General features: G+C 46.1%; 1 protein-coding gene across 4 annotated transcripts in view; it reads left to right on the forward strand.

The window, feature by feature from the left end:
* Positions 1 to 594: 594 nt before the first annotated feature.
* The window catches only part of APBB1IP (amyloid beta precursor protein binding family B member 1 interacting protein), a 107,303-nt gene continuing 95,817 nt past the window's right edge, over positions 595 to 12,080 (forward strand). For 2 of the 4 annotated variants that reach the window (XM_090047386.1, XM_090047385.1), the window contains exon 1: positions 595 to 804. The gene's annotated coding sequence lies outside the window, so the exon portion shown is untranslated. Of the gene's footprint in view, positions 805 to 1,140; positions 1,422 to 12,080 lie in introns of those variants that run through there. The other 2 variants (XM_090047384.1, XM_090047383.1) reach the window with 1 other exon arrangement.

Raw genomic sequence — 12,080 nt, forward strand, 5'->3', positions numbered from 1 at the left:
CAGTGTTTCTCATCCTGTGGTCCACAAACCCCAGGGGGTCTGGAGACTATGTCTAAGGGGTCCACAAAAGATAGCTGGTATCAATCAAAAGTATGTGAATACCCACACTCAGAATTTAAAAGGGTCTGCACCTCCATTTGAAATTGTTTAGGGGTCCAAAAATGTAAAAAGTTGAAAACCACTGTTCTAAAGTACTCAGTGACAAATATTCCCCAACCACTTCCCTGAAAATAGTTAAAGTGTTTAACCTGAGACTTTGCAAAACAATTCAGCCCCTGTCAAACACACGGCATAAAAAACTCCAGCCCAAACACTTTAAGTTTGGCAAAATTCTAAGCAACTAAAAAGAGGGTCTCCTAATAGCAACTGCAATGCCTGTAAGTACATGAACAGTGTACGGTAGTCAGAATCAAAGTAAAACTGGAAACCACAGACATTATAGTTACTGGCAGGGGCCACAAGTTAATTTTTAGTCTAGTAATTAAAATAAACTATGAATGTATTCGGCACACTTCATTTTGTTCTGTTTTAGAAGTTAGATGACAGGACAAAAAAAGCCTTACTGGATTGTCTAAGTTAGTTCCCCTTTTTGACACAGTGAGCAAACCTAAGGCTTTCCTTTGTTCTCTGCAACACTTCTTTTTCTGGAGGCTGCAAGCGCCCTTACAGATCATCAGGTCCAGGCCCCTGCACTTGGGCGGCACCATGGGCGTAGAGATGCTTTTTGAAGATCGCCAGGGTGGATGACTGGACCACTCCTGAGTTTAACAGGCTGCAAAATCCTATCTGCTCAGTGAAGACCAGGTACAGAAATTCGGCTTCTCCTGGGAAAGCTGCTGCTCTCGCAGGAGCATAAACTGTTCAGGAGTTTTTTCCCAAAGTAAAAATGGCGGCTTCAGAGGGGAAAAGTGAACTGGCAACAACCAGGATGAAATCCTTGCAGGGAGAGTGGACCTGTGGCACAGGAGTAACTGGAGGCAGGGCGCATTGTGGTCGGGGCCCGGTTGACTCGCACTTGTGTGAGTCAAACACCTCAGCCAGCCTGGCCGGAATAGTGACACCTGAAGGGGCCCGGGCCGGCGTCCGGGAAGGAGCCGCTAGGTGGGCGGGAGGGAGGTCAAGAGAAGCCAGGGCTTCCTTCACCGCACCTGCCTCGCTAGCAGGGGCGGCCAACCACGCCCGCCCCCGCCCGCTGCCGGAGGGAAACGCCTGGGCCCAGGCTGGGCGCCCCCGCACCGTGGCCCAGCGTGCAGCGCGGGGTGGGGACGGGAAGGGCGGCGCCCATCAGGGCTCCCCGGGGCGGCTGCGGAGGGTGCGACCGTGGGGCCCGCGCAGTCCGACGCCGCTTCCTTCTCCCTGCCGGCGCGGGGAGCGCTGCCCGACGGCCGCCCGCGGACTTGAAGCCCCGCGGCTGCAGCCAGGTGAGCCGGGCCGGGGGGCGCGAGGCTTGGCGGCTCCGCGGGACTCCCCCTGCCCGCGGGGCCGCGCTGAGCCCAGGCTAGCCGGGCCGGGGCCTCCCGCGGCTTCGGCTGGCGCCAGCACGGCCCCGGCCCTGGGGAGCTGTGCTGGGCTGGAGGCGGCGGCGAGCCTGCGGGGTCCCGCTGAAACGTGCCAGGAGGGGACCTGGGGGGCGCCGGTGCTGAAGGAAGGCAGCGAGGCCGAGACGGGCCGAGCTGTCGGGGAGGATGACCTGGCTGCCCTGCAGGTGGCACCAACGAGGGAAAAACAAGGCACAGCCCTACCCATCTCTGTAGAGGTGCCACTGTGGGGGGCCGAGGTGTCTTCATCGTGCTTTCAAACCCCGGGGGGCCCATTGTATATATACATATGTGTGTATATATACATATCTCGATCCCAGCCTTGGCTAGGATGATCTAGTTGGGGATGGTCCTGCACTAGGCAAGGGCTGGGACTCGCTGACCTCCTGAGGTCCCTTCCACCCTAATTTTTTATGATTCTACTATGATCTAGTTTCATTTGATTTACCGTATTTGACGTTATGGGAGCTATGTTTGTAACTGACTGTTCTTCTCTACTGAGCATGTGTAACTCAGATTCAGATTAATTTCCATTAAAGTTGACTAAGCAGGCCTCAAGCTTACAGGTCCATCCCTGCCGTCTCCTCCCCCCATGGGCAGGCCAAATTCTGTGTCTTGTGTTCATGAAACAGCAGCCTTTCCTGCCCGGAGCAAGGGGGCTGGACACGATGACCTCATGAGGCCCCCTCCCAGCCCTAAACTTCTGTGTGAAACTGTGAAAAACCTCAGTCGGGCTTTCATTTCAACTTCACAGTGAACAGACCTAGTCGATAAACATTTGCACTATTTTAAGAGTTAAGGGTAAATCTTGACATTTGCCCTGAGAGCTCATGCAGAGTGAGTGAAGTCTCTAAAGAGAGGTACTGAAGGAATCACAGGCCAGTCAGCCTAATGTTGATGACTAAGAATATTCTAGTACAAATTATTAAGCAATGAATGTATAAATGGCTGGAGGATAATATAGTAATAAAACAGCCAGGGTGGATTTGTCAAGAATACATCAAACCAAACTGAACTAATTCTTTGGTAGAGCAATTGGCTGCATGGATAGGGGGAAGCAGTAAATGTGAAGTTTATTTTGCCTTTGAATATAGCCTTTGATACAGTTCTATATGACATTCTCATATCAAAAATAAGGAAAAACTGGCAGGAAGAACAGAGTCATCAGAGATCATTGAAAAGGACAAGTCAAATGGGTCTCTCAGGAAGTCTAGTTTTCTTTAATATTTGCGTTAATGTCTTGGTTGATGCAGATGATACCAAATTTGGAGGGAGTTGCAGGAACTTTGGAGAACTAGTTCATAACTCAGATTGATTTTGATAAATTGGATAAATGGTCCAAAATCTTAATGATTTTGAACCAGTAAAGACAAAGATGTCAGTAAAGACAAGTGCAAAGTACTGTTCTTTAGAAGGAGAAATCAAGTTCACACATACAAAATGGGGAATAACTAGCTAGACAACAGTATTGTAGAAAAGGAGCTGAAAAGTCTAATGGAAAAAGTTAACAAAATACTGTTGTGAAAAAGGCAATCTTAGATGTAGTAACAGAAGCACCATCTATAGCACAAGGGAGGTGATTGCAACAAAACAACAAAAATGTAGAAAGAGGACTTATGAAGAAAAGTTAACGAAACTGGATTTTTTTAATCTAGAGCAGGGTGGATCAAGTTACGGCTTGTGGGCTCTGCAGCCACCTCTCCCACTGCTGCACAGTGGAGGAAAGAGCTGGGAGGGGGAGGAACTGCATGCTACCCACATGTGGGCAGTGGAGTGGGGAAGGCACTGCTAGCATAGCCTGCAGGGGGGGAAGGGGGGCAGTGTTTCTGGCGGCCTACCCCACAGCATATAGCCATATGCACAGGGTTTGTCCCATGGTCAGGGGGAAGCTGAACAGCCGTGATCTGGAGAAAAGGCCAAAGGGGAACATAACAAGTAGGGATGTACTTAATTTGCAGTTTTGCTGAAACTATGAAATACACAATTGTCCACTAAATCAGCTTTAAAAAAAGCTGCCTGCCCAGGAGGGGAAGGTGCTGGCTAGTGGAGCAGCACAAAGGGCAGCTGCCCCCTCATCCCTCCTGCCTCCTTCCCACCACCTGCAATCAGTGGTAAGAGGCAGGGCCACTGGGAAACGCCCATGAAATTGGCTTGTCATGCTGCAACCAAACCACAAAAATTCCTTTGTCTGGCCACAAATTAAGCAGGTCCCTAATGATAGGTAAAAGATTATTATGAAAAGGTTGATGATTGACTACCTTCTGTATATCCCCTGGGAGTTGAACTTAAGTCAGCTTAATTTGCAGCAGATAAGAATTAGGTTAGATATTAGGAAAAAACTTTTGAGTTATAAGTTATAAGAAAGCATTGGAACTGGAGGCTTCAGTATCCCAAACGTTGGAATTTTTTAAGAACAGGTTAGACCAGCAGTTCTCACCCAGGATGCCCCAAGCTCCTTTCAGAAGTGCTGCGGAGCAGGCACTGACGAAGCAGCAGCCATGTGAAACTGTCCCACACACCTCTGTTTCTGGGAGGAGTGTGGAGGGACCAGACCAGGATGGGTTGTGGCAAGAGCAGGGACTGTTGCCTGTTTTAGGCTTATCTGACTGTGCACAAGGCATGCAGGACATTTTTACCTGGCTGTGCTGGCAGCATCTCTCCAGCTGAGAACCAGTGACATAAACTGAAGCAGCACCAATAGCAATTCTCAACCAGAGTGCCACCAAATTAAAAAAAGGTTATGGAGGGATGCCCTAACTCTAAAAGGGTTGAGAAGCACTGGGTTAGACGCATGTTAATCAGGGATGCTCTGACTCAGAAGTGCCCAACTGCTCTAGACTGTGGCTGTTGAGCCATACCAACAACACAGGGTGACACTTGATCCTGCCTCAGACAAAGGGATGGACTAGCTGACCTCTTGAGATCTGATCCAGCTCCACATTTCTTTGATTCTGTTTCTCATGGTTCCTTTACAGATCCAAGGTTTACTTAGGTTCAGAATTAATCCCAAACTTTTATTTTCAGTATTTGATAACTTTTTTTCCTCTTTTTCCTTTTTGTTCCTTCTGTGAATTGTGTGACATTCTTATTTCATTAGTTTGGAATTAGCGTAAAAGCCTGTAACAAATACTAGCTTCATATATGGATCCATTAAAGTCAGAGTTAGTTAACATGATTATAACTTGTATGATTTTTTTGCTAGAGTTGCACCAATATATATATATTGGTTGCATATTGGATCAGCACCGATAACAGGAAAATTAACATTATTTTGGGTTTTTCTGGCTGATAGTCTCACCGCGCACACATCCAGGAATGCAGCCCAACAACTTGGAAAGCAGTGTCCTACCAATAAGTCTGTCGGGGGGAAGGGAAGCGATGTTTTGGGCAGGGGCAGATCGTGACCCCCATGGTGAGGGAGTGGGGTGGAGATGGGCTGGGGCAAGGGCAGGCGCTGCCCAGCCAGGGCGGTGAATGTGACGCTGGGGCAGGCTAGAGGTTGGAGCTGCTGGCAGCTCGTCCAGGGGCATAGCTCCATGCCACTGTGTGCAACCCCAGGGGAGGTATGGGGGCCATATACCCCTTGGATTTGTGCGCAGGGCAGAGGCGGGCTGCCCTCTGTGGGCTCAAGGCCAGAGGCTGTACCAGCCTCTTCTTAGCAGGGCAGGGCTGTGCTTAGGGCAGGCAGAGGCCAGGCAGGATCAGCTATGCAAGGTGGGCGGCAGTGGGGGTGGCATTAGGGCTGAGCTTCGGGGGCTATGGCCACTCCAGTATTCCCCGTAGCCATCCCTCCCAGTGCTGCCACCGCCTGCCCCCTGCAGCTGAGCCTGCCCAAGCCTGAGCATAGCTCTAGCCCAGCCTCCCCATTGGGAAGAGGCTGGCACCGCCTCTAGCCCTGAGCTCACAGCGGGCAGCCCACATCTGCCCCACGCACAAATCTGGGAGGGGCACATGCCCCCTATGCCTTCCTTGGGGGGAGCGCACAGCAGCAGGGAACTACCCGCTCACCCTGCATCCTCTGGATGAGCCATCCATAGCTCTGCCCTGCACCCTGATCCAGGGTCGCATTCACCACCCTGGCTGGGCAGCACCTGCCCCAGCCCCTGCCCTCACCCCACCCTTTCCCTCCCCTGCCCCTTCTCCCCTACTGACTTACTGGCAGGATGCTGCTCTCCCAGCTGCTGGGCTGCATTCCTGTAAATTGGCTATCAGGTTGGTATTGGCCAACATGGCTGGTTAATAATCGGTCATCAATATCGGCCAAGAAAATATTTATCAGTGCACCCTTATTCATTACTGTAGACATTGTCAATGTTACTGTGTCTCAGTGACCAAATTAAGTAAAGTGAAACTGACCCATACAATTATTCATTATCTTTTGTTTTCTTCTGTATCATGATCATAAAATATACAATATGCCAAGTCAGTCATCCTAATTCTGGAATGGGCAAAATGGCTGATCCAGCGGGCCAGCAGCTGGACTCCATTTCCCAGCAACCGGTGCCCACATGGCTGGGTCCGGTATCCATGGAGACCCCAGCCACAGCTGCACTAAAAGCTCAAGGCTGGGGTTGCTATGGAGACCAGCCCCAGCTGCACTGGCAAGGTGTGGTGGAGCAGGGCAGGGGGCTGTTCTGGTGTCAATGGGATCTTGCGGCGGGGGCATCTTGTTCTGGAGCCAGGGTAAAGCCCCAATCTGCAGCCTGCATGCTTTGGGAAGGGGCATGTAGGCAGGGGATCGTGGCTGTGCCGTTGCTGCATGCCAGGCTGTTAGTGCTGCAAGGAGCTGGGACACAGCCACAATCTGCTGCCTGCACATCCCTGCCCGGAGCATGCAGGCTGCACATCACAGTTCTGCTGGCTCCTTGCAGTGGTGATACCCTGGTCTGGAGCTGGGACAGAGTAAGCTGCCCCTGCCGCAATATCCCAGTGGCTCCAGAGCAGCCCCCTGCCCTGCTCTGCTGTGTGCCCTGCCAGGCTGGGGCAGGTCTCCATAGCAACTACAGCCTTGCGCTTTCATGTTGTTACCAGATTTGCCCGCTACTTTGGGGTGTGCTCATTTATTAGGGCTAGGGTCTTGGTAATTCTATCAATGTGCTGTTTGTGTTACTTGTGTTTCTATTATGGAGCTGTATCTCTCCCTTCTACGAGCCCTCACACCCAGTGGAGCTATCTTGCAGGACTTAGTTCAGTGGGGCTGGGTTTCTCCAGTCCCCAAATCAGTCGTACACACAAACACACACAGATTAACATGACACGCCTGACCTGGCTGGGTTGATCAGCATGGACAAGCTGACACCCTCATATGCCAAGAATCAGTTCATCAGAGCAACAATAACCACAGTCAGACACAAGCACACAGTTAAACAGAATACCTCTGAATCTGGCTGGGTGTCCAGATGACACCCTCATGGGCCAGCATTCAGTTCATTAGGGCATCTGAGCCAAACTGGGTCAATCAGCCTGTACAAGCTGATCCCCTTATGTGTTTCAAACTCAGCACGTCCCAATCTTTTAGTCTCTTGATGAGCAGACCCCACAGTATTTCTAGGCTTCACAGGGATCTTTAGCTTAGGTAAGAGGGGCGTTGCTGCAGAGCAAGTGGGGAAAGAGAAGTAAAGAAGGCAAAATATACCCAGTTAGCACCAGTTTGACTATAAAAGTTATTTATTGCTAAGTAGATGAAATATATATTGACACTAGTAGTGATAGACATGCAAAGGAAAAACAAACGCAAACAGTCACAGTATACCCTGGTTTCACTAAGTATTTGGGGAAACTTAGCTCAAGCTTAACTAATACAGTTCAAGTTCAGAAATCTATGCTTAGAGAGAGAGAAGAGAAAAGAGATCTCACCAGTCCAAGGCACTAGGGCTGCAAAGCTGACAGGTCAAAGTTCTCAGCACGATCCTTGAAGGGAGATGATCTTCCTCCTGCAGCCTCTCCAGAAGAAAGCGAGTGGTGTCAGCACACACTGCTGCTTCTTTTACAGATTTTTATACCCCCAGTTCAGGTTCTTTCAAGCATTTTCAATATTGTAATCGAATTGTCTTTTCTATTGACAAGGGATTATCTGGGTGGAACATCTCAGGAACTTGATTGATACTCAGGAAACACCTATTTGGGAGCCAGCTTGACATTCTTATGGATAGCAGATATACTTGATGGGATATCTCTTGGTGTCGTCAGAAACAATAGATTGCAACATCAGGATTTTTGGATTTTTACTTGCTGTGAACAAGCCTCAGCTTAGCATGACTTTTCCAGATCTTACTTTTCCAGTCTTTTAACAGACTTACGGCACTTATTGGAGTGTTCATAACCTGTTGTGGAGAAGACTTCCACCAGTCGTCTCGGGAAAAGTATGACAATACTTGTGGACAGGGCTCCAACGGGCTGGACGCTGTGATGCACCCTGTGCCATTGTTCAAATGTTGCCCATACCCCCTCTGACTCAGTCTATTGCCTCAGCATTCCCTAACCTGGCAACCGAGTTTTAGCCAATTAAGTTTACATAGGCCTCCCATAGTGGGACCAGGGAATGTACGGCCCGAGATGCCCAATAAACTTACTTTTGCTTGGTGCGGGGGAAGGAAAAGTCCTTCGTAAATCCAGATTAGAACTGGTCTGATAAATGCTGAGCTGGGTGTGGGGGTTGATTAGCATTTGGAACGCAGCTTCCCATCATGCAGTGCTTCCCTGCTTTGCTGATCCCAGAATTCACTACAGTCTCTGCTTCAGGTTTTCTGTTCTCTATCTCTCATGTAAATGAATGGTCATCTGTTCCCATCTCAGATGCAAATGAGACCTAGGGCAGTTGTTGCACTTTTGTTACCCTTATCTGGAGGGTTTTAGGTGAGTCTCTCACTGCATCTTAATCAGTTTCTGTTTAGGTGGGGGAGGGATGGCGATTCTTTGTGAGTCGGACAGTCTGTGTCCTGTGTCAGGGTTCCCCAAAAACATGGAGCGGACAGGTAACAATGTGCAGCTGCAGCTGGCCCAGCCATGCACAGAGGCAGTTGAGAAATGGAGTCCACTGCCAACTGGATCCAGCCCGCGGGTCGGACTTTACTCGCCCCTGTCCTAATTAGAAGCTAAGTAGGAATTTTTATTTTACTTCCTTTATATATTGCCTAAGGCAACAATAATGCTGTTTTCTACTTCTTCAAAAATTGTAAAGTTATTTAATTGGTGGCACGTGAGTGCCAGTGACACCTGATCAACTTGGGGAATCAAAACATTTTAAATGATTTGTCAATTGTTGCATAATTTTCTAAGTATTAGGAAGTTTTCAAGGTATTGATAGTATAAGATACTGTTCTGCAAGCACACTATCATAATATATAGCTCTGCACTTATAGACTAGTAAGTCTATATTCAATGTAATACAGGGGTTGGATCCCACTCTTGGACCAGTTTTACTTCAGCAAGGACACTTCTGGTTTGTACCACAGAGAAAAATGTGGCCCCAAGTGTTTTTTTTTTTAAATGTAATGAAAACTTGGTAATGAGATTCTTGCACAGAGGGAGACTTCACAATGGGAGTTCTGCAGAAAGATCACCGATAGTCTACAACCTGCAGCATGTAGAAATATTGTTATAACAGGACCCGGTGTTATGTTCACTTAACCCTGATTCTATAATGTCTCCTGCTTTCAAAAGAAAGTTATCCATTGTTATATTTTAAGATTAATGTATTGTGATTGTAAAATACTAATCCTAAAATAATTTTTGCTTAAATGGGGCCAGACTATGAAGCCATTATTCCATTTGGTTAGTACTTTTTCAATGAAAGACTCCTACTGTGGTCAGTAGGACTGTTTGAATAAGTGCTTACTGGTATTACTCAGAGGTGCACATGTGGATCCCTGGAGTTGTGGGGGAGGTTATTTAATCAGAGTTGCAATGCTAACCTTTCCATATAGTAACCTACTGGGATAGCAGGTTTATTATGAACAATTATAATTATGCTTTCATTTTATATGCAAATGTTCTTGCATGTTTTGTACAGTGTCTTTCGACTCGTCATTTTCTTGAGATTCATGTACCTGAAAATATATTGTGTATAAAAACATTAACTAGCATTCTTTGCAGCTACATAAGTTAGAAGCAAGGATTCAAAAACTTAATGTACTAGTGTAGAGAACTAAACACACACACGGTCCTGTTAATTTCCATTTGAATCTTTTCAGGATAAATTCTTTTGCACAAATTCTGTGCTTTAGTATGCAAATTAGGTAAAGTCTTTTAATATTAACAGGTCTCTGTTTTTCATATTTTTTTCAATTGCTGTTTTCCCTTCCACATTTTCCAGTGAAAACATTTTCTTTGTTAGAAATGAACATATTTGGTGCAAGTGTCCCTTCAAAGATAGAGAAAATGAATTATACATCATGGATTATGTCTGTCTGTAGGTGATTTAAAATAATCCATAAATACATTTGAAACTGTTTGAACACATGTAATTGTTTTATGCTTCAAGGTGATATCTATCTATACTGAATATTTGTAGCAGGAAAATAAATAGGGTGTGCAGGGGATAGGATTCTCTGTGATTTTTCTTTAATCCCTTCCTGTGAACACTGCAATAGGAAAAAGCTCTTCTGGTCTACAACTGACAGAAGATTTAAATCATAAGTTCCATAATGACTACCCGTGCTGGAAATTTCTGATGGGAATGCTGGTCATTTAATGAACAACAACATCCTTAAGCAGAGAGTGATGCTTTTTAAAGTCAAGGCTATATCTATTCAGTTGAACTGTTTATAAATTTAGATTGCACTTTAACGCTTTACTGTGCGAGCAGTAATTTTACCTTCTTAGTTTCACCACGCTTTAGGCCTTGAGTAGCCTCCAGACCTTGGATAAATTTAATAATTTATCTGAATGTTGTCCTAGGATGCCAGTTACATGCTTTCTTTAATATGTTTCAGTGGGACAAAAAAAAAAAAGACAAAAAAAATCAAATTCAGTTGTAAGAGAACATTTGAGCCAGAACATCTTTCCACAACTTAGTTGTTTTGCTTTTATTAATTATTTTCCAAAGTCCTGGATTTTTGGGGCAGGGGTTATGTTAGGTTTATAAGAGTAACCTCAGCCAATTAGGTGGATTATATAGAACCTTTGGGTTTTAATCCATTTTTCTTGACATTATTTCTTTATGCTACTGAAACTTTGTACCTGCAATAAAACCTCCTCCAGGGGGCAAGATGGAGATGTTGTAGCTAATTAAATGGAATCCACTCCTTATAAAGCCATCGTCTGTGGCCATCATAAATATTCCTGTTAGGTTGCCACCCAGTCCCTTCCACTGAGGCATAGCTCAGCCACTCAGTGGCCTAAGGCATTGCCAAGAACAATTCTTTTACTCCAGATTTCTTTTTAATAGTAGGAGGAAACATTTTCAGGGATTAAGGATGTTTTTTAAACCTGACACTTGATATGCTGGATCAGTTCTCAATGGAGATAAACTGTGCAATTGAGGTGGCTTCCTGCAGGGAAAAACAGTGAAAGCTGTTAATTGACTGCTGGAGTAAAAAGCCAGTTATTACAAGACAAAAAAATCTATTTCCTAATAAGAGAAAACTTTAAATTTTTAGTAGTCAAACTGCTCTGTGAATTCCCACTTTAAAGTTGCAGTTTAGAATGAAATCACATGTAGTTCCTTTTAATTCATAAATGCTCTGGAGGAAAAAGGGGTGCTATGAACCATTGATTTTGAGTAGAGTCTAAATGGAGTTATCTGCATGATAGGGGTGGTTGCCATTTTGCCACTTTTGCCTCTCCCAGAAGCTGTAGGGAAAATTGAAACATTCTAAATAATGCCTTTTTATAGCAATAAGAGAACCATGTCTGGCCACACTGGGTGGACCTACACATGCGATTAATGTGAAGCAATAAATTTTGCAGCAATTTGAGCTGGAATAAACTACTCCCAGGTGCGGCATCTACATTTGTGCCCAGGATAGTAGTAAATTTGAAATTGGAATGGAGCAGGCCCCAAGTAAGGAACACAGGGAGTAAGCCCGTGGCTCCAGGTGGCAGTGTTAGGTGGGCGGTAGAGGGCCTGGCTGGGGTTTGAGAGTACTGAAAGTGCAGAGTCATGTGGCCAGGCAGCAGGCAGGAATGTTGCCCTCCGCTGGCTGGGCTGACTGGGAACAATTTATGCCTATGGTGAACATGTGTTTAATTTCAGTAAATACCCTGGTGTAAGATAGTACTGTCCCCGAGAGTACTATTTTACTGTGACATAAATTAGTTTACTGTGGTATAATACCATCGCATGTGTAGACAGTGATGCTTTGCTCTGCAGCTCATTAGTCTACTCTACAGTAAAGCATCTGTATAGATGTGGCCACTGTTACTACCTAGGGAAACAGTGGATCAGTGAGTTTGATGAAAAGAACAGGCATCTTAGAACAGTCATACCTCTCTTCTGCTGGAGTAATTTCATTGTATAAGAAATTACTGCTTTTAGAAAATCCTGGTGATGTGCTTTGGGAGGCTTGGATAAATGCAAAGTAGTATTATTCTTGTCAGAAA

The sequence above is a fragment of the Crocodylus siamensis genome, chromosome 5 (assembly GCF_052110815.1).
Source record: "Crocodylus siamensis isolate JL-2025a chromosome 5, ASM5211081v1, whole genome shotgun sequence".
NCBI classification, from domain to species: domain Eukaryota; kingdom Metazoa; phylum Chordata; order Crocodylia; family Crocodylidae; genus Crocodylus; species Crocodylus siamensis.